General features: G+C 47.3%; 23 non-coding genes across 23 annotated transcripts; all 23 read right to left on the minus strand.

The window, feature by feature from the left end:
* Positions 1 to 676: 676 nt before the first annotated feature.
* On the minus strand, positions 677 to 748 carry Trnat-cgu (transfer RNA threonine (anticodon CGU)). Its single transcript has one exon. It is a non-coding gene; the product is annotated as a tRNA-Thr (tRNA).
* Positions 749 to 1,329: 581 nt separating this feature from the next.
* Trnan-guu (transfer RNA asparagine (anticodon GUU)) lies at positions 1,330 to 1,403 on the minus strand. Its single transcript has one exon. It is a non-coding gene; the product is annotated as a tRNA-Asn (tRNA).
* A 318-nt stretch (positions 1,404 to 1,721) lies between these two features.
* On the minus strand, positions 1,722 to 1,793 carry Trnat-cgu (transfer RNA threonine (anticodon CGU)). Its single transcript has one exon. It is a non-coding gene; the product is annotated as a tRNA-Thr (tRNA).
* Positions 1,794 to 2,374: 581 nt separating this feature from the next.
* Positions 2,375 to 2,448, minus strand: Trnan-guu (transfer RNA asparagine (anticodon GUU)). Its single transcript has one exon. It is a non-coding gene; the product is annotated as a tRNA-Asn (tRNA).
* A 318-nt stretch (positions 2,449 to 2,766) lies between these two features.
* Trnat-cgu (transfer RNA threonine (anticodon CGU)) lies at positions 2,767 to 2,838 on the minus strand. The gene has a single exon. It is a non-coding gene; the product is annotated as a tRNA-Thr (tRNA).
* Positions 2,839 to 3,527: 689 nt separating this feature from the next.
* Trnan-guu (transfer RNA asparagine (anticodon GUU)) lies at positions 3,528 to 3,601 on the minus strand. The gene has a single exon. It is a non-coding gene; the product is annotated as a tRNA-Asn (tRNA).
* A 318-nt stretch (positions 3,602 to 3,919) lies between these two features.
* Trnat-cgu (transfer RNA threonine (anticodon CGU)) lies at positions 3,920 to 3,991 on the minus strand. Its single transcript has one exon. It is a non-coding gene; the product is annotated as a tRNA-Thr (tRNA).
* A 952-nt stretch (positions 3,992 to 4,943) lies between these two features.
* Trnat-cgu (transfer RNA threonine (anticodon CGU)) lies at positions 4,944 to 5,015 on the minus strand. Its single transcript has one exon. It is a non-coding gene; the product is annotated as a tRNA-Thr (tRNA).
* A 7,115-nt stretch (positions 5,016 to 12,130) lies between these two features.
* Positions 12,131 to 12,202, minus strand: Trnat-cgu (transfer RNA threonine (anticodon CGU)). Its single transcript has one exon. It is a non-coding gene; the product is annotated as a tRNA-Thr (tRNA).
* A 581-nt stretch (positions 12,203 to 12,783) lies between these two features.
* On the minus strand, positions 12,784 to 12,857 carry Trnan-guu (transfer RNA asparagine (anticodon GUU)). Its single transcript has one exon. It is a non-coding gene; the product is annotated as a tRNA-Asn (tRNA).
* Positions 12,858 to 13,175: 318 nt separating this feature from the next.
* Positions 13,176 to 13,247, minus strand: Trnat-cgu (transfer RNA threonine (anticodon CGU)). The gene has a single exon. It is a non-coding gene; the product is annotated as a tRNA-Thr (tRNA).
* Positions 13,248 to 13,936: 689 nt separating this feature from the next.
* Positions 13,937 to 14,010, minus strand: Trnan-guu (transfer RNA asparagine (anticodon GUU)). Its single transcript has one exon. It is a non-coding gene; the product is annotated as a tRNA-Asn (tRNA).
* A 318-nt stretch (positions 14,011 to 14,328) lies between these two features.
* On the minus strand, positions 14,329 to 14,400 carry Trnat-cgu (transfer RNA threonine (anticodon CGU)). The gene has a single exon. It is a non-coding gene; the product is annotated as a tRNA-Thr (tRNA).
* Positions 14,401 to 15,089: 689 nt separating this feature from the next.
* Positions 15,090 to 15,163, minus strand: Trnan-guu (transfer RNA asparagine (anticodon GUU)). The gene has a single exon. It is a non-coding gene; the product is annotated as a tRNA-Asn (tRNA).
* A 318-nt stretch (positions 15,164 to 15,481) lies between these two features.
* On the minus strand, positions 15,482 to 15,553 carry Trnat-cgu (transfer RNA threonine (anticodon CGU)). The gene has a single exon. It is a non-coding gene; the product is annotated as a tRNA-Thr (tRNA).
* Positions 15,554 to 16,134: 581 nt separating this feature from the next.
* Positions 16,135 to 16,208, minus strand: Trnan-guu (transfer RNA asparagine (anticodon GUU)). Its single transcript has one exon. It is a non-coding gene; the product is annotated as a tRNA-Asn (tRNA).
* Positions 16,209 to 16,526: 318 nt separating this feature from the next.
* Trnat-cgu (transfer RNA threonine (anticodon CGU)) lies at positions 16,527 to 16,598 on the minus strand. Its single transcript has one exon. It is a non-coding gene; the product is annotated as a tRNA-Thr (tRNA).
* Positions 16,599 to 17,287: 689 nt separating this feature from the next.
* On the minus strand, positions 17,288 to 17,361 carry Trnan-guu (transfer RNA asparagine (anticodon GUU)). The gene has a single exon. It is a non-coding gene; the product is annotated as a tRNA-Asn (tRNA).
* A 318-nt stretch (positions 17,362 to 17,679) lies between these two features.
* Trnat-cgu (transfer RNA threonine (anticodon CGU)) lies at positions 17,680 to 17,751 on the minus strand. The gene has a single exon. It is a non-coding gene; the product is annotated as a tRNA-Thr (tRNA).
* Positions 17,752 to 18,440: 689 nt separating this feature from the next.
* On the minus strand, positions 18,441 to 18,514 carry Trnan-guu (transfer RNA asparagine (anticodon GUU)). Its single transcript has one exon. It is a non-coding gene; the product is annotated as a tRNA-Asn (tRNA).
* Positions 18,515 to 18,833: 319 nt separating this feature from the next.
* Positions 18,834 to 18,905, minus strand: Trnat-cgu (transfer RNA threonine (anticodon CGU)). The gene has a single exon. It is a non-coding gene; the product is annotated as a tRNA-Thr (tRNA).
* A 689-nt stretch (positions 18,906 to 19,594) lies between these two features.
* Positions 19,595 to 19,668, minus strand: Trnan-guu (transfer RNA asparagine (anticodon GUU)). Its single transcript has one exon. It is a non-coding gene; the product is annotated as a tRNA-Asn (tRNA).
* Positions 19,669 to 19,986: 318 nt separating this feature from the next.
* Positions 19,987 to 20,058, minus strand: Trnat-cgu (transfer RNA threonine (anticodon CGU)). Its single transcript has one exon. It is a non-coding gene; the product is annotated as a tRNA-Thr (tRNA).
* Between the last annotated feature and the right edge of the window lie 644 nt (positions 20,059 to 20,702).

Consider the following 20,702-nt stretch of genomic DNA (forward strand, 5'->3'; position numbering starts at 1 on the left):
TTGCTGTCGTTCACAGTGGCACTGGCGTTGCCCATGGGGCTTCATGTAAGGCGACTGCACGTCGCTCGGCCAACAGCGGCCTACTGCAGACCGACACTTAAGAGACACAAAATACAAATCGACATCGAGAGACAGGCCCTGTCATATGGCACTCGCGACGTATACGCTCAAATTGAATGTGCCACCTGCCTGAATGTGTATAAGCATCTGTGGCATCACTCCTTCGCAGCCAAATTGCCACACTAGCTGTGTATCTCTAACAAAGTTGATGTATGTCCTCACCTCGGTGACCGTTAAAACGATTTCGCCCCCAGGTGGGCTCGAACCACCAACCTTTCGGTTAACAGCCGAACGCGCTAGCCGATTGCGCTCACTTTTGCTCTCTATATCAACGCAATTCGTACACATTCTGCAGGAATCTCGCAGAATGGTAGCATCTGCTTATGCCTCTTCACATGGATAACGTGCATGCACACTGTAGCGACGCTCATAAACGAATGACATTATACTACAAAATGCATACAAACCACTGTTCTGCCTATGCATTCAGAAAACCTCCTAGGCCAGTAGAATACTTGACATAGGTTGTAGAACATCCCTTTCATTCAGTGTACTGCCATGTGATAGATATTGCTCGAGGTAGCTCCGCACGTTGCAGAAAAGTTAAAAAAATGGATGCCTTCTGCGAGGTTCGAACTCACGACTCCTGGTTTACGAGACCAGTGCTCTACCACTGAGCTAAGAAGGCGGCAGCTTTGAATTTGCGAGCTATCCCCGAATTCTCACTTCATCACACTGAATCTTGCAGCCCTCGACCAGATAATTGATTTGGCGCACTGCTGCTGCTGGGAGTGTCCACATTGCCGTTCTCCAAATCTCTCGACTGTTTCGCCCTTACGATCGGCGACGACCGTCAGGCCACCAAAAGTTTGCGGTCTGCAATTCCTTGTCCTAGTGCACAGCTTGTGGGATAACGTGGCTCGACTGCGAAATGCGCCTTTCGGCTCCACTCTCTGGCTACAGTTTGCTGTTGTTCACAGTGGCACTGGCGTTGCCCATGGGGCTTCATGTAAGGCGACTGAACGTCGCTCGGCCAACAGCGGCCTACTGCAGACCGACACTTAGGAGACACAAAATACAAATCGACATCGAGAGACAGGCCCTGTCATATGGCACTCGCGACGTATACGCTCAAATTGAATGTGCCACCTGCCTGAATGTGTATAAGCATCTGTGGCATCACTCCTTCGCAGCCAAATTGCCACACTAGCTGTGTATCTCTAACAAAGTTGATGTATGTCCTCACCTCGGTGACGGTTAAAACGATTTCGCCCCCGGGTGGGCTCGAACCACCAACCTTTCGGTTAACAGCCGAACGCGCTAGCCGATTGCGCCACGGAGGCGTCGTTTTTGGCTCACTTTTGCTCTCTATATCAACGCAATTCGTACACATTCTGCAGGAATCTCGCAGAATGGTAGCATCTGCTTATGCCTCTTCACATGGATAACGTGCATGCACACTGTAGCGACGCTCATAAACGAATGACATTATATTATAAAATGCATACAAACCACTGTTCTGCCTATGCATTCAGAAAACCTCCTAGGCCAGTAGAATACTTGACATAGGTTGTAGAACTTCCCTTTCATTCAGTGTACTGCCATGTGATAGATATTGCTCGAGGTAGCTCCGCACATTGCAGGAAAGTTAAAAAAATGGATGCCTTCTGTGAGGTTCGAACTCACGACTTCTGGTTTACGAGACCAGTGCTCTACCACTGAGCTAAGAAGGCGGCAGCTTTGAATTAGCGAGCTATCCCCGAATTCTCACTTCATCACACTGAATCTTGCAGCCCTCGACCAGATAATTGATTTGGCGCACTGCTGCTGCTGGGAGTGTCCACATTGCCGTTCTCCAATTCTCTCGACTGTTTCGCCCTTACGATCGGCGACGACCGTCAGGCCACCAAAAGTTTGCGGTCTGCAATTTCTTGTCCTAGTGCACAGCTTGTGGGATAACGTGGCTCGACTGCGAAATGCGCCTTTCGGCTCCACTCTCTGGCTACAGTTTGCTGTTGTTCACAGTGGCACTGGCGTTGCCCATGGGGCTTCATGTAAGGCGACTGCACGTCGCTCGGCCAACAGCGGCCTACTGCAGACCGACACTTAAGAGACACAAAATACAAATCGACATCGAGAGACAGGCCCTGTCATATGGCACTCGCGACGTATACGCTCAAATTGAATGTGCCACCTGCCTGAATGTGTATAAGCATCTGTGGCATCACTCCTTCGCAGCCAAATTGCCACACTAGCTGTGTATCTCTAACAAAGTTGATGTATGTCCTCACCTCGGTGACGGTTAAAACGATTTCGCCCCCGGGTCGGCTCGAACCACCAACCTTTCGGTTAACAGCCGAACGCGCTAGCCGATTGCGCCACGGAGGCGGTGACTTTGGCTCACTTGTGCTCTCTATATCAACGCAATTCGTACACATTCTGCAGGAATCTCGCAGAATGGTAGCATCTGCTTATGCCTCTTCACATGGATAACGTGCATGCACACTGTAGCGACGCTCATAAACGAATGACATTATACTACAAAATGCATACAAACCACTGTTCTGCCTATGCATTCAGAAAACCTCCTAGGCCAGTAGAATACTTGACATAGGTTGTAGAACATCCCTTTCATTCAGTGTACTGCCATGTGATAGATATTGCTCGAGGTAGCTCCGCACGTTGCAGAAAAGTTAAAAAAATGGATGCCTTCTGCGAGGTTCGAACTCACGACTCCTGGTTTACGAGACCAGTGCTCTACCACTGAGCTAAGAAGGCGGCAGCTTTGAATTTGCGAGCTATCCCCGAATTCTCACTTCATCACACTGAATCTTGCAGCCCTCGACCAGATAATTGATTTGGCGCACTGCTGCTGCTGGGAGTGTCCACATTGCCGTTCTCCAAATCTCTCGACTGTTTCGCCCTTACGATCGGCGACGACCGTCAGGCCACCAAAAGTTTGCGGTCTGCAATTCCTTGTCCTAGTGCACAGCTTGTGGGATAACGTGGCTCGACTGCGAAATGCGCCTTTCGGCTCCACTCTCTGGCTACAGTTTGCTGTTGTTCACAGTGGCACTGGCGTTGCCCATGGGGCTTCATGTAAGGAGACTGAACGTCGCTCGGCCAACAGCGGCCTACTGCAGACCGACACTTAGGAGACACAAAATACAAATCGACATCGAGAGACAGGCCCTGTCATATGGCACTCGCGACGTATACGCTCAAATTGAATGTAAATAAAACGTCTTTTGTAGTGGGCGTCGCTCCACTGCAGTGTCACACATGGTGAATAAATAGGAAAACAGTAGAACGTCTGTGTAGGGCCATGTTTTTACCTACAGTGCCACCTGCCTGAATGTGTATAAGCATCTGTGGCATCACTCCTTCGCAGCCAAATTGCCACACTACCTGTGTATCTCTAACAAAGTTGATGTATGTCCTCACCTCGGTGACGGTTAAAACGATTTCGCCCCCGTGTGGGCTCGAACCACCAACCTTTCGGTTAACAGCCGAACGCGCTAGCCGATTGCGCCACGGAGGCGTTGACTTTGGCTCACTTGTGCTCTCTATATCAACGCAATTCGTACACATTCTGCAGGAATCTCGCAGAATGGTAGCATCTGCTTATGCCTCTTCACATGGATAACGTGCATGCACACTGTAGCGACGCTCATAAACGAATGACATTATACTACAAAATGCATACAAACCACTGTTCTGCCTATGCATTCAGAAAACCTCCTAGGCCAGTAGAATACTTGACATAGGTTGTAGAACATCCCTTTCATTCAGTGTACTGCCATGTGATAGATATTGCTCGAGGTAGCTCCGCACGTTGCAGGAAAGTTAAAAAAATGGATGCCTTCTGTGAGGTTCGAACTCACGACTCCTGCTTTACGAGACCAGTGCTCTACCACTGAGCTAAGAAGGCGGCAGCTTTGAATTTGCGAGCTATCCCCGAATTCTCACTTCATCACACTGAATCTTGCAGCCCTCGACCAGATAATTGATTTGGCGCACTGCTGCTGCTGGGAGTGTCCACATTGCCGTTCTCCAAATCTCTCGACTGTTTCGCCCTTACGATCGGCGACGACCGTCAGGCCACCAAAAGTTTGCGGTCTGCAATTTCTTGTCCTAGTGCACAGCTTGTGGGATAACGTGGCTCGACTGCGAAATGCGCCTTTCGGCTCCACTCTCTGGCTACAGTTTGCTGTTGTTCACAGTGGCACTGGCGTTGCCCATGGGGCTTCATGTAAGGCGACTGCACGTCGCTCGGCCAACAGCGGCCTACTGCAGACCGACACTTAAGAGACACAAAATACAAATCGACATCGAGAGACAGGCCCTGTCATATGGCACTCGCGACGTATACGCTCAAATTGAATGTGCCACCTGCCTGAATGTGTATAAGCATCTGTGGCATCACTCCTTCGCAGCCAAATTGCCACACTAGCTGTGTATCTCTAACAAAGTTGATGTATGTCCTCACCTCGGTGACCGTTAAAACGATTTCGCCCCCGGGTGGGCTCGAACCACCAACCTTTCGGTTAACAGCCGAACGCGCTAGCCGATTGCGCTCACTTTTGCTCTCTATATCAACGCAATTCGTACACATTCTGCAGGAATCTCGCAGAATGGTAGCATCTGCTTATGCCTCTTCACATGGATAACGTGCATGCACACTGTAGCGACGCTCATAAACGAATGACATTATACTACAAAATGCATACAAACCACTGTTCTGCCTATGCATTCAGAAAACCTCCTAGGCCAGTAGAATACTTGACATAGGTTGTAGAACATCCCTTTCATTCAGTGTACTGCCATGTGATAGATATTGCTCGAGGTAGCTCCGCACGTTGCAGAAAAGTTAAAAAAATGGATGCCTTCTGCGAGGTTCGAACTCACGACTCCTGGTTTACGAGACCAGTGCTCTACCACTGAGCTAAGAAGGCGGCAGCTTTGAATTTGCGAGCTATCCCCGAATTCTCACTTCATCACACTGAATCTTGCAGCCCTCGACCAGATAATTGATTTGGCGCACTGCTGCTGCTGGGAGTGTCCACATTGCCGTTCTCCAAATCTCTCGACTGTTTCGCCCTTACGATCGGCGACGACCGTCAGGCCACCAAAAGTTTGCGGTCTGCAATTCCTTGTCCTAGTGCACAGCTTGTGGGATAACGTGGCTCGACTGCGAAATGCGCCTTTCGGCTCCACTCTCTGGCTACAGTTTGCTGTTGTTCACAGTGGCACTGGCGTTGCCCATGGGGCTTCATGTAAGGCGACTGAACGTCGCTCGGCCAACAGCGGCCTACTGCAGACCGACACTTAGGAGACACAAAATACAAATCGACATCGAGAGACAGGCCCTGTCATATGGCACTCGCGACGTATACGCTCAAATTGAATGTAAATAAAACGTCTTTTGTAGTGGGCGTCGCTCCACTGCAGTGTCACACATGGTGAATAAATAGGAAAACAGTAGAACGTCTGTGTAGGGCCATGTTTTTACCTACAGTGCCACCTGCCTGAATGTGTATAAGCATCTGTGGCATCACTCCTTCGCAGCCAAATTGCCACACTAGCTGTGTATCTCTAACAAAGTTGATGTATGTCCTCACCTCGGTGACGGTTAAAACGATTTCGCCCCCGGGTGGGCTCGAACCACCAACCTTTCGGTTAACAGCCGAACGCGCTAGCCGATTGCGTCACTCTTTTTTTTTTTTTTTTTTTTTTTTTTTTTTTTTTTTTTTTTTTCTCGAGGCCTGGCCGCGATGTCTCCACCCAGTCCTGTTGCTGAGGCGTGTCTTTATCATAGTTTTCAATAAGAAATTTTACATCTTGTGTACACGTAGATATATGCTGGTTTGCCTTCGAAATCCTGAACCAAAAGATGCTTCACTTGAAACAAAAAATTTATGTCATGCCGAGGCAATAGAGATTGAAGGTTATAGCTTTAGTGCTTTTTTTTTTTTTTTTTTTTTTTTTTTTTTTTCTCATCCACTGCTTCTCGGCAACCTAGCATACTTCTTTGTAATATATAATAAAGTTGTAGGAAGTAGTGGACCCTGAACCTGTATATTATTTTTTTAATTTCTGTTTAGTTTTTTTATTGTTATTATTATTATTTTTGTTTGTTTGTTATTTTTTTTATTGTAAAAGAAAAATCTTCATGGAATGTGAAGAAGGAATTTTATGTTAAGGCACTAATTCCATAGCCTCCATTCCTTCTTGAGATTAATAATAATAATAAAAAAGTATGTTCCCTTCCATGGAAACAAATGAGACTTCCTTCTCAGTCATAAAATGAATGTATAAGAAAACAATTTATCTTTAACCCTGCGATACTGGCTTTCGGCTTCGGCTTCTTCTGTGCAATAAACAAAATAGCCTTCTTTGCCAGCAGAGGATAAGTGATTGTAATATGAAACTGTAAAATTGTACTTCTCCCCAATTGTTTTTGTTTAAGCGTCGTTTCGCTTAAATAAACGATTTTTGTTTATCTCGTTGGCTTGTCAACCAATGCCCAGTCGCTCGAATACAATTTTAAGCATATTGCCGTAGTTTTTCTTGTGGTCTTTATATTTCAGGGCGTTATAAAAAGCACACTTCAAGTACATGTAAAAATCAGTGGAATTGTCATTTCCCAGGTGATTAATTACGTAATTCACATAGTGTCCCATTAACCAATGGACCGAGTTGTTTTTTGCTGCTGGAAAATAGCAAGTCTGAGGCCTGAGGAATGTAACAGGGGGAAAATTTTCCACCGAAGATCTCGTAAGAAAAGCCAGTTGTTCCCTAATCCAATTACAGAGTTGTAGATTGCCACCGCACGTGAATCTGTGCACTAACGTGTCGATCAATTTACATTTGAGACATAGGTTCGTGTCGCTAACGCCGATTGCATGTAACCTTTCATTGGTGCTTACGGTCTCATTCACTGTTTTATACCACGCTGACTTGACGTCCGATGGTAGACCACGCATATTAATATTTTTCCATATGGCGTCCCAATCAGTGTGTGGGTATTTACTTTCCAATTTGTTTCTCCCCTCCATTTTCTTTCGATGGCACAGAATATCGCGGGCCGTGATCCGTCGTGAGTTGATGATGACACCGCCGAGATAGCTGAATTCCACAAAATATACACGAACGTACTGGAGCCGGTTATTTATTTTTTGCACATTCACCGGCGCCTGTAAACTGGCAGGCCTGACAACTTCAAATAATTTAGTTGTAATGCTATCAGCGTGGTCGCTAAGGATAGTGGCGGTCCTTTTTATAAAAAGCGCCGACGCCTTATTTCTGATGTCAACTAACCCCAAACCTCCATTCCTGGGATCTAAGGTCGCAGTTTTTGCGTCGACTCTGAATATATCCCCTCTCCAAAGATAGCTGGCAACGGTAGACATTATCTTTTTTCCAATCATTTTCGGTAGTGGGAAGATCTGTGCTATAAAGTAACTCCTGGAGAGAATGCAGTGGTTAATGAAAATCACCCTCTGAACTTGGTTCATGTTACGGTGGAGGTTTTCTCTTGTGGTTCCAAGAAGTTGTCCCGACGTATTTCTCCAATTGATAGCTGCCATTTTTAACGGACAAGGTGTCAGTGTTATTCCTAGTGCTTTGCATTGGGTGACCATTGTGGCCCAGGCTAAGGTGGTATGTTGAAAACCCCGCAGGTTTAGGAGTTTGCTTTTGTTTGCGTTGACACCTGCTCCGGAGACTCTACAGTACTTTTTAATTAGCGTGTCCAATTTCAAAATGTCGTCGGGATTTCGCAGGACGACTCCGACATCATCGGCATAGGCGTTTATGACTGTTCGGTGACCAGATAATGTGATGCCAGTTAGAGTGGCATGAACACTGCGGAGGAAAGGTTCTAATGAAAGCACGAATAGGAACATGGAGAGGGGGCTTCCTTGAGGAACGCCGCGCCTGATCTGAATCTGCTTTGTCCTCTGGCAGTTAACTGATATACAAGCGCTGATGCCTGTTGCAACATTTCTGATCACACTTACGACTCGCTCATTAAAACCTATTTTGTTCAGTGTGGCACTAAGGAATCTATGATCCACACGATCAAATGCTTTCTGGAAGTCAATAAACATGATAGCACATTTTATGGTGGTCACAGCAGTGATTGCAATTATATCTCTATATTCAGCTATGCTTTTGAAAATGCTCTTGGTAGGCACACAGGACTGGTATGGACTTACTATCTTTTTGGCCAACTGTGAGAGTCTGTTGTTTAAAATTCTGCCGATGATTTTATAATCGGAGTTTAACAGGGAGATAGGACGAAAGTTGTTGAGGTTTCTTTTTGCAGCATTTTTTGGGATTAGTACTATTGTGCTCTCTTTAAAAACAGCAGGTAAATGCTTTCCCTGAAGCACCTCGTTCGTCATTCGGGTAAACATGTCACCAATCAGTGGCCAGTATCGTTTATAAAATTCAACAGGCAAACCATCCGGTCCCGGCGATTTCCTCAGAGGAGATTTGCAGATGATTCTGTGGATATCTTCGTTAGTACACTCAACGAGAAGGTCTTCGTTTTCCTCGTCCGAGACCTGTGGAGCTATGAAATTAAGGAACTCATCGAAGGACTCTTCACATACCGGGTTGGCAGTGTATAGGTCTTCGTAATATTTGTGCACTGCATTGACGATGTCTCTCTGAGTCGTGAGTGTCTCGCCAGTTTCAGACTGAAGTCCATCAATGAAGGTGCGTCTCCTGTTTCTTTCGTGCTTCAGTAGATGGTACAAGGAAGCATGTTCATCCTCCACGACTGTCTTAGCCTTGGATTTTAATTTCAGACCCTCCATCTGCTGTCTTTTAAGACTGAGCAATTTGGCCTTAGTTTGCTTGATATCTGCCAGACGGACGTTGGAAGTGTTTGCCTGCTCATATAAATTTCGCAGCATGGTATAATAAAATTCTATGGAATTTTTCAAGTCTTTCGATCGTTGTACACTATACTGGATGAGAACTTTTCTCAGTTTAGGCTTTGCCCTGTTGCACCACCAGTCTAGTACTGAGACGTGTCTATCTGCAGAGCGGAGGCACAATGCCCACGCTGCTGTCAAACTTTCTTCTAATCCGTCGTCCTGCATCAGTGACGTATTAAGGTGCCATGAACTTCTAAAACGGCGAGTGGGTTGCGCAGTAAGGTTGATGGAAGCTAGCACGGAACTATGATCAGAAAAGTAAACTGGAATCGTCTCTGCTTTAATGAAGGAGCTAACTAGACTTTGCGATATGTAGAGTCTGTCGATCCTGCTACGTGAGTGAGGACCTAGGAATGTAAATGCCACAAATGTGGGATACATTAGTTCCCAAGCATCTTTAAGCTGTAAAACAGTGACGAAACGCTTCAGTTCATTGCAGTTATTAAAATTCGGAAACTGGTCTTTCTTATTTATCACACAATTAAAATCACCGCCTATTATAAGATCTTTTGGGTTTTTCCGTAATAAATAAATGATTTCTTCTTTATAGAACTGTGCTCTTTCCATTCTATTGGATGTGCCAGAAGGGGCATACAGATTGATAAGGGTAGAACCAAAGACTTTTATACCTATCGCTCTGCCGGAGTCCAACCTCTCGATATCCGAGACAGGAATCCCCTCCCTGACTAAAATTGCTGTACCGACGTTGGTGTCAAGTGAGACATTTAAAATCGCCAAATATCCAGGCACTGTAAGATTAGTCAGCACTACTTCCTGTAGGAAAGCAATGTCCGTCCCTGACTCATATAAATAATCCTTGAGCGCTGTAACTTTAGTCACGGATGTAATCCTGTTAATATTGATAGTCGTAATTGTATATGCCTGGGACATTTAGTTTGCAAAAAAAGTAAATAAGTGGTTAAAAAGATAACAAAATATTAATAAAAAAAAAAAAGAAAAGAGATGTGCAGCTTCTAGAAGGGAGAAACGACTCCGCTTAAACAAACATCTAAAAGAATAGTCAGTATTTGAAGCTCGGTAAACACTTCATCTGGTTCCTCTGAAATATGACTAAGACAGTAGTAGAATTAGAAATGAAACTGGTTCAACAAAATCCTTTTTTTTTTTTTCATCTTACAGCCTCATTTTGGTGCAGGATTCCGAACATCTCGGGTTTTAGTTTTACCGAGGGGCTTTGCATCACTAATGTCACTTGAAGGTACCTCCTTAGGTCTTTCCGTGATGATTTCATACAAGACGTTCTTGGCCGTCGCTTCCTCTTGTGCTGGTTGTTGTTTGCTTTGGTTACGGGAAGCTTTGAGAGTAGGTTGCGGTTTGAGTCGGCGTCTTCGGACATCTTGGTTCAACGCGCCGTCATTCGGATTGTCTATCTTTACCACCGTTGTGACCGAAGCTGCCTCAACAGCGTCCTTTTTACGAGTGCCATTTCCTTGTTCTTCCGTCACTTGCTCCAGAGCACTGACTGAGTCGGCGGTTTGTGGGTCTGTAAGTTCTTGAGTTGGGTTCCGCTCCGTCACCTCTTGTGCTTCGGAGTGCGCTTCTTCCGTCTCCGCGACAATCGTTACTGCGTCCCCTCCGTGGACCGTTTGTACCTGTTCAGCCGCCGACAGCGGCCGGGTTGCCTCAGCGGCTGTCGTCACGTCAATACATGTACTGTTTGTTTCCTCGAGCACATCCGCATTACACTGCTTCTGCTTGCGGGTGGAAGGCGAATTACGGGCGGACTCGCCGTCCGAGCCGTCATCGGTCGTTTCCAACGGTCGCTTCTTAGTCTGGAGATCGCAATCGGGAACAGAAGGGTGTGATGTAATGACGCTCAGGGGAGGGAACTCCGTAGTAGTTATGGCGGGCACTGCAGAAGTACATGCACCACTGTCGTTAACCGAAAGAAGGGAAGTGCTATTTGGTAAGACATCGCTGAGGGTCAGTTTTTGACGCTGTGTTAGATTGTTCCGAAGAACAAAAACACGGCGCGGACAATCTTGTCGGAAATGACCTGTCTCATTGCAAATATTGCACGTGCGCTCCTGACCAGAATACACAACATGTGCTTTATGGCCTGCAACGGATATATGGGACGGAATGTTGGCTTTCACCTCCATTTCAACGGATCTAATGCCATTAAAACACTGTATCTTGTATAGCTTCGACCATCTTTCGTTATAGATAGATTTAACTTCGCCATATTTAGATAGAGCGTCCTTGATCAACTGATTATCAATTTCAATTGGAACATTCAAAATCCTGACATTGGTGTACATGATATCAGCTTTTCGTACAGAGACATTACTTTTTGAACCGTCTCGATGAACAAATTCGACGGAATTACCCCATTTTGCAAGCAACTTATCGACTGTCACTGAGTTCAGAAATTTAACAAAAACACAGTATTTTTCAGCATCTAATTGCGTGGTATGAACAGAGTCAGAATTTATACCGATTACCTCAGTCAGCCAATCGTGGATTTCCAGCGCAGTGGGTTGGACCGGCCGTGTTTCTTTCTCGAACGAGAAGACTAAAGTATTCTTCCTGACGGTGTCAGACATGGTCGTCGGTTCCGACGAAATTCCGGCAACAACCGAAATTGCGGCGAAGCACGAAACGTGGAACGGACGAAAGCACTATAAAAACACTTATCAGAGACACCACTCAAAAAATAACAGCGAAAATGTACAGCTAACTTCACGTAAACACCAAACACCGGCGATAGCGCTAACGTACGCGGAGTAAACAACAAGCACGTCCGACCGCGGCGACGGCTAAAGCCAGAATGCCACGGAGGCGTTGACTTTGGCTCACTTGTGCTCTCTATATCAACGCAATTCGTACACATTCTGCAGGAATCTCGCAGAATGGTAGCATCTGCTTATGCCTCTTCACATGGATAACGTGCATGCACACTGTAGCGACGCTCATAAACGAATGACATTATACTACAAAATGCATACAAACCACTGTTCTGCCTATGCATTCAGAAAACCTCCTAGGCCAGTAGAATACTTGACATAGGTTGTAGAACTTCCCTTTCATTCAGTGTACTGCCATGTGATAGATATTGCTCGAGGTAGCTCCGCACGTTGCAGGAAAGTTAAAAAAATGGATGCCTTCTGTGAGGTTCGAACTCACGACTTCTGGTTTACGAGACCAGTGCTCTACCACTGAGCTAAGAAGGCGGCAGCTTTGAATTTGCGAGCTATCCCCGAATTCTCACTTCATCACACTGAATCTTGCAGCCCTCGACCAGATAATTGATTTGGCGCACTGCTGCTGCTGGGAGTGTCCACATTGCCGTTCTCCAATTCTCTCGACTGTTTCGCCCTTACGATCGGCGACGACCGTCAGGCCACCAAAAGTTTGCGGTCTGCAATTTCTTGTCCTAGTGCACAGCTTGTGGGATAACGTGGCTCGACTGCGAAATGCGCCTTTCGGCTCCACTCTCTGGCTACAGTTTGCTGTTGTTCACAGTGGCACTGGCGTTGCCCATGGGGCTTCATGTAAGGCGACTGCACGTCGCTCGGCCAACAGCGGCCTACTGCAGACCGACACTTAAGAGACACAAAATACAAATCGACATTGAGAGACAGGCCCTGTCATATGGCACTCGCGACGTATACGCTCAAATTGAATGTGCCACCTGCCTGAATGTGTATAAGCATCTGTGGCATCACTCCTTCGCAGCCAAATTGCCACACTAGCTGTGTATCTCTAACAAAGTTGATGTATGTCCTCACCTCGGTGACGGTTAAAACGATATCGCCCCCGGGTGGGGTCGAACCACCAACTTTTCGGTTAACAGCCGAACGCGCTAGCCGATTGCGCCACGGAGGCGGTGACTTTGGCTCACTTGTGCTCTCTATATCAACGCAATTCGTACACATTCTGCAGGAATCTCGCAGAATGGTAGCATCTGCTTATGCCTCTTCACATGGATAACGTGCATGCACACTGTAGCGACGCTCATAAACGAATGACATTATACTACAAAATGCATACAAACCACTGTTCTGCCTATGCATTCAGAAAACCTCCTAGGCCAGTAGAATACTTGACATAGGTTGTAGAACATCCCTTTCATTCAGTGTACTGCCATGTGATAGATATTGCTCGAGGTAGCTCCGCACGTTGCAGAAAAGTTAAAAAAATGGATGCCTTCTGCGAGGTTCGAACTCACGCCTCCTGGTTTACGAGACCAGTGCTCTACCACTGAGCTAAGAAGGCGGCAGCTTTGAATTTGCGAGCTATCCCCGAATTCTCACTTCATCACACTGAATCTTGCAGCCCTCGACCAGATAATTGATTTGGCGCACTGCTGCTGCTGGGAGTGTCCACATTGCCGTTCTCCAAATCTCTCGACTGTTTCGCCCTTACGATCGGCGACGACCGTCAGGCCACCAAAAGTTTGCGGTCTGCAATTCCTTGTCCTAGTGCACAGCTTGTGGGATAACGTGGCTCGACTGCGAAATGCGCCTTTCGGCTCCACTCTCTGGCTACAGTTTGCTGTTGTTCACAGTGGCACTGGCGTTGCCCATGGGGCTTCATGTAAGGCGACTGCACGTCGCTCGGCCAACAGCGGCCTACTGCAGACCGACACTTAAGAGACACAAAATACAAATCGACATCGAGAGACAGGCCTTGTCATATGGCACTCGCGACGTATACGCTCAAATTGAATGTAAATAAAACGTCTTTTGTAGTGGGCGTCGCTCCACTGCAGTGTCACACATGGTGAATAAATAGGAAAACAGTAGAACGTCTGTGTAGGGCCATGTTTTTACCTACAGTGCCACCTGCCTGAATGTGTATAAGCATCTGTGGCATCACTCCTTCGCAGCCAAATTACCACACTAGCTGTGTATCTCTAACAAAGTTGATGTATGTCCTCACCTCGGTGACGATTAAAACGATTTCGCCCCCGGGTGGGCTCGAACCACCAACCTTTCTTTTAACAGCCGAACGCGCTAGCCGATTGCGCCACGGAGGCGTCGATTTTGGCACACTTTTGCTCTCTATATCAACGCAATTCGTACACATTCTGCAGGAATCTCGCAGAATGGTAGCATCTGCTTATGCCTCTTCACATGGATAACGTGCATGCACATTGTAGCGACGCTCATAAACGAATGACATTATACTACAAAATGCATACAAACCACTGTTCTGCCTATGCATTCAGAAAACCTCCTAGGCCAGTAGAATACTTGACATAGGTTGTAGAACATCCCTTTCATTCAGTGTACTGCCATGTGATAGATATTGCTCGAGGTAGCTCCGCACGTTGCAGGAAAGTTAAAAAAATGGATGCCTTCTGCGAGGTTCGAACTCACGACTCCTGGTTTACGAGACCAGTGCTCTACCACTGAGCTAAGAAGGCGGCAGCTTTGAATTTGCGAGCTATCCCCGAATTCTCACTTCATCACACTGAATCTTGCAGCCCTCGACCAGATAATTGATTTGGCGCACTGCTGCTGCTGGGAGTGTCCACATTGCCGTTCTCCAAATCTCTCGACTGTTTCGCCCTTACGATCGGCGACGACCGTCAGGCCACCAAAAGTTTGCGGTCTGCAATTCCTTGTCCTAGTGCACAGCTTGTGGGATAACGTGGCTCGACTGCGAAATGCGCCTTTCGGCTCCACTCTCTAGCTACAGTTTGCTGTTGTTCACAGTGGCACTGGCGTTGCCCATGGGGCTTCATGTAAGGCGACTGCACGTCGCTCGGCCAACAGCGGCCTACTGCAGACCGACACTTAAGAGACACAAAATACAAATCGACATCGAGAGACAGGCCCTGTTATATGGCACTCGCGACGTATACGCTCAAATTGAATGTAAATAAAACGTCTTTTGTAGTGGGCGTCGCTCCACTGCAGTGTCACACATGGTGAATAAATAGGAAAACAGTAGAACGTCTGTGTAGGGCCATGTTTTTACCTACAGTGCCACCTGCCTGAATGTGTATAAGCATCTGTGGCATCACTCCTTCGCAGCCAAATTGCCACACTAGCTGTGTATCTCTAACAAAGTTGATGTATGTCCTCACCTCGGTGACGATTAAAACGATTTCGCCCCCGGGTGGGCTCGAACCACCAACCTTTCTTTTAACAGCCGAACGCGCTAGCCGATTGCGCCACGGAGGCGTCGATTTTGGCACACTTTTGCTCTCTATATCAACGCAATTCGTACACATTCTGCAGGAATCTCGCAGAATGGTAGCATCTGCTTATGCCTCTTCACATGGATAACGTGCATGCACATTGTAGCGACGCTCATAAACGAATGACATTATACTACAAAATGCATACAAACCACTGTTCTGCCTATGCATTCAGAAAACCTCCTAGGCCAGTAGAATACTTGACATAGGTTGTAGAACATCCCTTTCATTCAGTGTACTGCCATGTGATAGATATTGCTCGAGGTAGCTCCGCACGTTGCAGGAAAGTTAAAAAAATGGATGCCTTCTGCGAGGTTCGAACTCACGACTCCTGGTTTACGAGACCAGTGCTCTACCACTGAGCTAAGAAGGCGGCAGCTTTGAATTTGCGAGCTATCCCCGAATTCTCACTTCATCACACTGAATCTTGCAGCCCTCGACCAGATAATTGATTTGGCGCACTGCTGCTGCTGGGAGTGTCCACATTGCCGTTCTCCAAATCTCTCGACTGTTTCGCCCTTACGATCGGCGACGACCGTCAGGCCACCAAAAGTTTGCGGTCTGCAATTCCTTGTCCTAGTGCACAGCTTGTGGGATAACGTGGCTCGACTGCGAAATGCGCCTTTCGGCTCCACTCTCTAGCTACAGTTTGCTGTTGTTCACAGTGGCACTGGCGTTGCCCATGGGGCTTCATGTAAGGCGACTGCACGTCGCTCGGCCAACAGCGGCCTACTGCAGACCGACACTTAAGAGACACAAAATACAAATCGACATCGAGAGACAGGCCCTGTCATATGGCACTCGCGACGTATACGCTCAAATTGAATGTGCCACCTGCCTGAATGTGTATAAGCATCTGTGGCATCACTCCTTCGCAGCCAAATTGCCACACTAGCTGTGTATCTCTAACAAAGTTGATGTATGTCCTCACCTCGGTGACGGTTAAAACGATATCGCCCCCGGGTGGGGTCGAACCACCAACTTTTCGGTTAACAGCCGAACGCGCTAGCCGATTGCGCCACGGAGGCGGTGACTTTGGCTCACTTGTGCTCTCTATATCAACGCAATTCGTACACATTCTGCAGGAATCTCGCAGAATGGTAGCATCTGCTTATGCCTCTTCACATGGATAACGTGCATGCACACTGTAGCGACGCTCATAAACGAATGACATTATACTACAAAATGCATACAAACCACTGTTCTGCCTATGCATTCAGAAAACCTCCTAGGCCAGTAGAATACTTGACATAGGTTGTAGAACATCCCTTTCATTCAGTGTACTGCCATGTGATAGATATTGCTCGAGGTAGCTCCGCACGTTGCAGGAAAGTTAAAAAAATGGATGCCTTCTGCGAGGTTCGAACTCACGACTCCTGGTTTACGAGACCAGTGCTCTACCACTGAGCTAAGAAGGCGGCAGCTTTGAATTTGCGAGCTATCCCCGAATTCTCACTTCATCACACTGAATCTTGCAGCCCTCGACCAGATAATTGATTTGGCGCACTGCTGCTGCTGGGAGTGTCCACATTGCCGTTCTCCAAATCTCTCGACTGTTTCGCCCTTACGATCGGCGACGACCGTCAGGCCACCAAAAGTTTGCGGTCTGCAATTCCTTGTCCTAGTGCACAGCTTGTGGGATAACGTGGCTCGACTGCGAAATGCGCCTTTCGGCTCCACTCTCTGGCTACAGTTTGCTGTTGTTCACAGTGGCACTGGCGTTGCCCATGGGGCTTCATGTAAGGCGACTGCACGTCGCTCGGCCAACAGCGGCCTACTGCAGACCGACACTTAAGAGACACAAAATACAAATCGACATCGAGAGACAGGCCTTGTCATATGGCACTCGCGACGTATACGCTCAAATTGAATGTAAATAAAACGTCTTTTGTAGTGGGCGTCGCTCCACTGCAGTGTCACACATGGTGAATAAATAGGAAAACAGTAGAACGTCTGTGTAGGGCCATGTTTTTACCTACAGTGCCACCTGCCTGAATGTGTATAAGCATCTGTGGCATCACTCCTTCGCAGCCAAATTGCCACACTAGCTGTGTATCTCTAACAAAGTTGATGTATGTCCTCACCTCGGTGACGATTAAAACGATTTCGCCCCCGGGTGGGCTCGAACCACCAACCTTTCTTTTAACAGCCGAACGCGCTAGCCGATTGCGCCACGGAGGCGTCGATTTTGGCACACTTTTGCTCTCTATATCAACGCAATTCGTACACATTCTGCAGGAATCTCGCAGAATGGTAGCATCTGCTTATGCCTCTTCACATGGATAACGTGCATGCACATTGTAGCGACGCTCATAAACGAATGACATTATACTACAAAATGCATACAAACCACTGTTCTGCCTATGCATTCAGAAAACCTCCTAGGCCAGTAGAATACTTGACATAGGTTGTAGAACATCCCTTTCATTCAGTGTACTGCCATGTGATAGATATTGCTCGAGGTAGCTCCGCACGTTGCAGGAAAGTTAAAAAAATGGATGCCTTCTGCGAGGTTCGAACTCACGACTCCTGGTTTACGAGACCAGTGCTCTACCACTGAGCTAAGAAGGCGGCAGCTTTGAATTTGCGAGCTATCCCCGAATTCTCACTTCATCACACTGAATCTTGCAGCCCTCGACCAGATAATTGATTTGGCGCACTGCTGCTGCTGGGAGTGTCCACATTGCCGTTCTCCAAATCTCTCGACTGTTTCGCCCTTACGATCGGCGACGACCGTCAGGCCACCAAAAGTTTGCGGTCTGCAATTCCTTGTCCTAGTGCACAGCTTGTGGGATAACGTGGCTCGACTGCGAAATGCGCCTTTCGGCTCCACTCTCTAGCTACAGTTTGCTGTTGTTCACAGTGGCACTGGCGTTGCCCATGGGGCTTCATGTAAGGCGACTGCACGTCGCTCGGCCAACAGCGGCCTACTGCAGACCGACACTTAAGAGACACAAAATACAAATCGACATCGAGAGACAGGCCCTGTTATATGGCACTCGCGACGTATACGCTCAAATTGAATGTAAATAAAACGTCTTTTGTAGTGGGCGTCGCTCCACTGCAGTGTCACACATGGTGAATAAATAGGAAAACAGTAGAACGTCTGTGTAGGGCCATGTTTTTACCTACAGTGCCACCTGCCTGAATGTGTATAAGCATCTGTGGCATCACTCCTTCGCAGCCAAATTGCCACACTAGCTGTGTATCTCTAACAAAGTTGATGTATGTCCTCACCTCGGTGACGATTAAAACGATTTCGCCCCCGGGTGGGCTCGAACCACCAACCTTTCTTTTAACAGCCGAACGCGCTAGCCGATTGCGCCACGGAGGCGTCGATTTTGGCACACTTTTGCTCTCTATATCAACGCAATTCGTACACATTCTGCAGGAATCTCGCAGAATGGTAGCATCTGCTTATGCCTCTTCACATGGATAACGTGCATGCACATTGTAGCGACGCTCATAAACGAATGACATTATACTACAAAATGCATACAAACCACTGTTCTGCCTATGCATTCAGAAAACCTCCTAGGCCAGTAGAATACTTGACATAGGTTGTAGAACATCCCTTTCATTCAGTGTACTGCCATGTGATAGATATTGCTCGAGGTAGCTCCGCACGTTGCAGGAAAGTTAAAAAAAATGGATGCCTTCTGCGAGGTTCGAACTCACGACTCCTGGTTTACGAGACCAGTGCTCTACCACTGAGCTAAGAAGGCGGCAGCTTTGAATTTGCGAGCTATCCCCGAATTCTCACTTCATCACACTGAATCTTGCAGCCCTCGACCAGATAATTGATTTGGCGCACTGCTGCTGCTGGGAGTGTCCACATTGCCGTTCTCCAAATCTCTCGACTGTTTCGCCCTTACGATCGGCGACGACCGTCAGGCCACCAAAAGTTTGCGGTCTGCAATTCCTTGTCCTAGTGCACAGCTTGTGGGATAACGTGGCTCGACTGCGAAATGCGCCTTTCGGCTCCACTCTCTAGCTACAGTTTGCTGTTGTTCACAGTGGCACTGGCGTTGCCCATGGGGCTTCATGTAAGGCGACTGCACGTCGCTCGGCCAACAGCGGCCTACTGCAGACCGACACTTAAGAGACACAAAATACAAATCGACATCGAGAGACAGGCCCTGTTATATGGCACTCGCGACGTATACGCTCAAATTGAATGTAAATAAAACGTCTTTTGTAGTGGGCGTCGCTCCACTGCAGTGTCACACATGGTGAATAAATAGGAAAACAGTAGAACGTCTGTGTAGGGCCATGTTTTTACCTACAGTGCCACCTGCCTGAATGTGTATAAGCATCTGTGGCATCACTCCTTCGCAGCCAAATTGCCACACTAGCTGTGTATCTCTAACAAAGTTGACGTATGTCCTCACCTCGGTGACGGTTAAAACGATTGCGCCCCCGGGTGGGCTCGACCCACCAACCTTTCGGTTAACAGCCGAACGCGCTAGCCAATTGCGCCACGGAGGCGTCGATTTTGGCTCACTTTTGCTCTCTATATCAACGCAATTCGTACACATTCTGCAGGAATCTCGCAGAATGGTAGCATCTGCTTATGCCTCTTCACATGGATAACGTGCATGCACATTGTAGCGACGCTCATAAACGAATGACATTATACTACAAAATGCATACAAACCACTGTTCTGCCTATGCATTCAGAAAACCTCCTAGGCCAGTAGAATACTTGACATAGGTTGTAGAACATCCCTTTCATTCAGTGTACTGCCATGTGATAGATATTGCTCGAGGTAGCTCCGCACGTTGCAGGAAAGTTAAAAAAATGGATGCCTTCTGCGAGGTTCGAACTCACGACTCCTGGTTTACGAGACCAGTGCTCTACCACTGAGCTAAGAAGGCGGCAGCTTTGAATTTGCGAGCTATCCCCGAATTCTCACTTCATCACACTGAATCTTGCAGCCCTCGACCAGATAATTGATTTGGCGCACTGCTGCTGCTGGGAGTGTCCACATTGCCGTTCTCCAAATCTCTCGACTGTTTCGCCCTTACGATCGGCGACGACCGTCAGGCCACCAAAAGTTTGCGGTCTGCAATTCCTTGTCCTAGTGCACAGCTTGTGGGATAACGTGGCTCGACTGCGAAATGCGCCTTTCGGCTCCACTCTCTAGCTACAGTTTGCTGTTGTTCACAGTGGCACTGGCGTTGCCCATGGGGCTTCATGTAAGGCGACTGCACGTCGCTCGGCCAACAGCGGCCTACTGCAGACCGACACTTAAGAGACACAAAATACAAATCGACATCGAGAGACAGGCCCTGTTATATGGCACTCGCGACGTATACGCTCAAATTGAATGTAAATAAAACGTCTTTTGTAGTGGGCGTCGCTCCACTGCAGTGTCACACATGGTGAATAAATAGGAAAACAGTAGAACGTCTGTGTAGGGCCATGTTTTTACCTACAGTGCCACCTGCCTGAATGTGTATAAGCATCTGTGGCATCACTCCTTCGCAGCCAAATTGCCACACTAGCTGTGTATCTCTAA

The sequence above is a fragment of the Schistocerca gregaria genome, chromosome 5 (assembly GCF_023897955.1).
Source record: "Schistocerca gregaria isolate iqSchGreg1 chromosome 5, iqSchGreg1.2, whole genome shotgun sequence".
NCBI classification, from domain to species: Eukaryota; Metazoa; Arthropoda; class Insecta; order Orthoptera; family Acrididae; genus Schistocerca; species Schistocerca gregaria.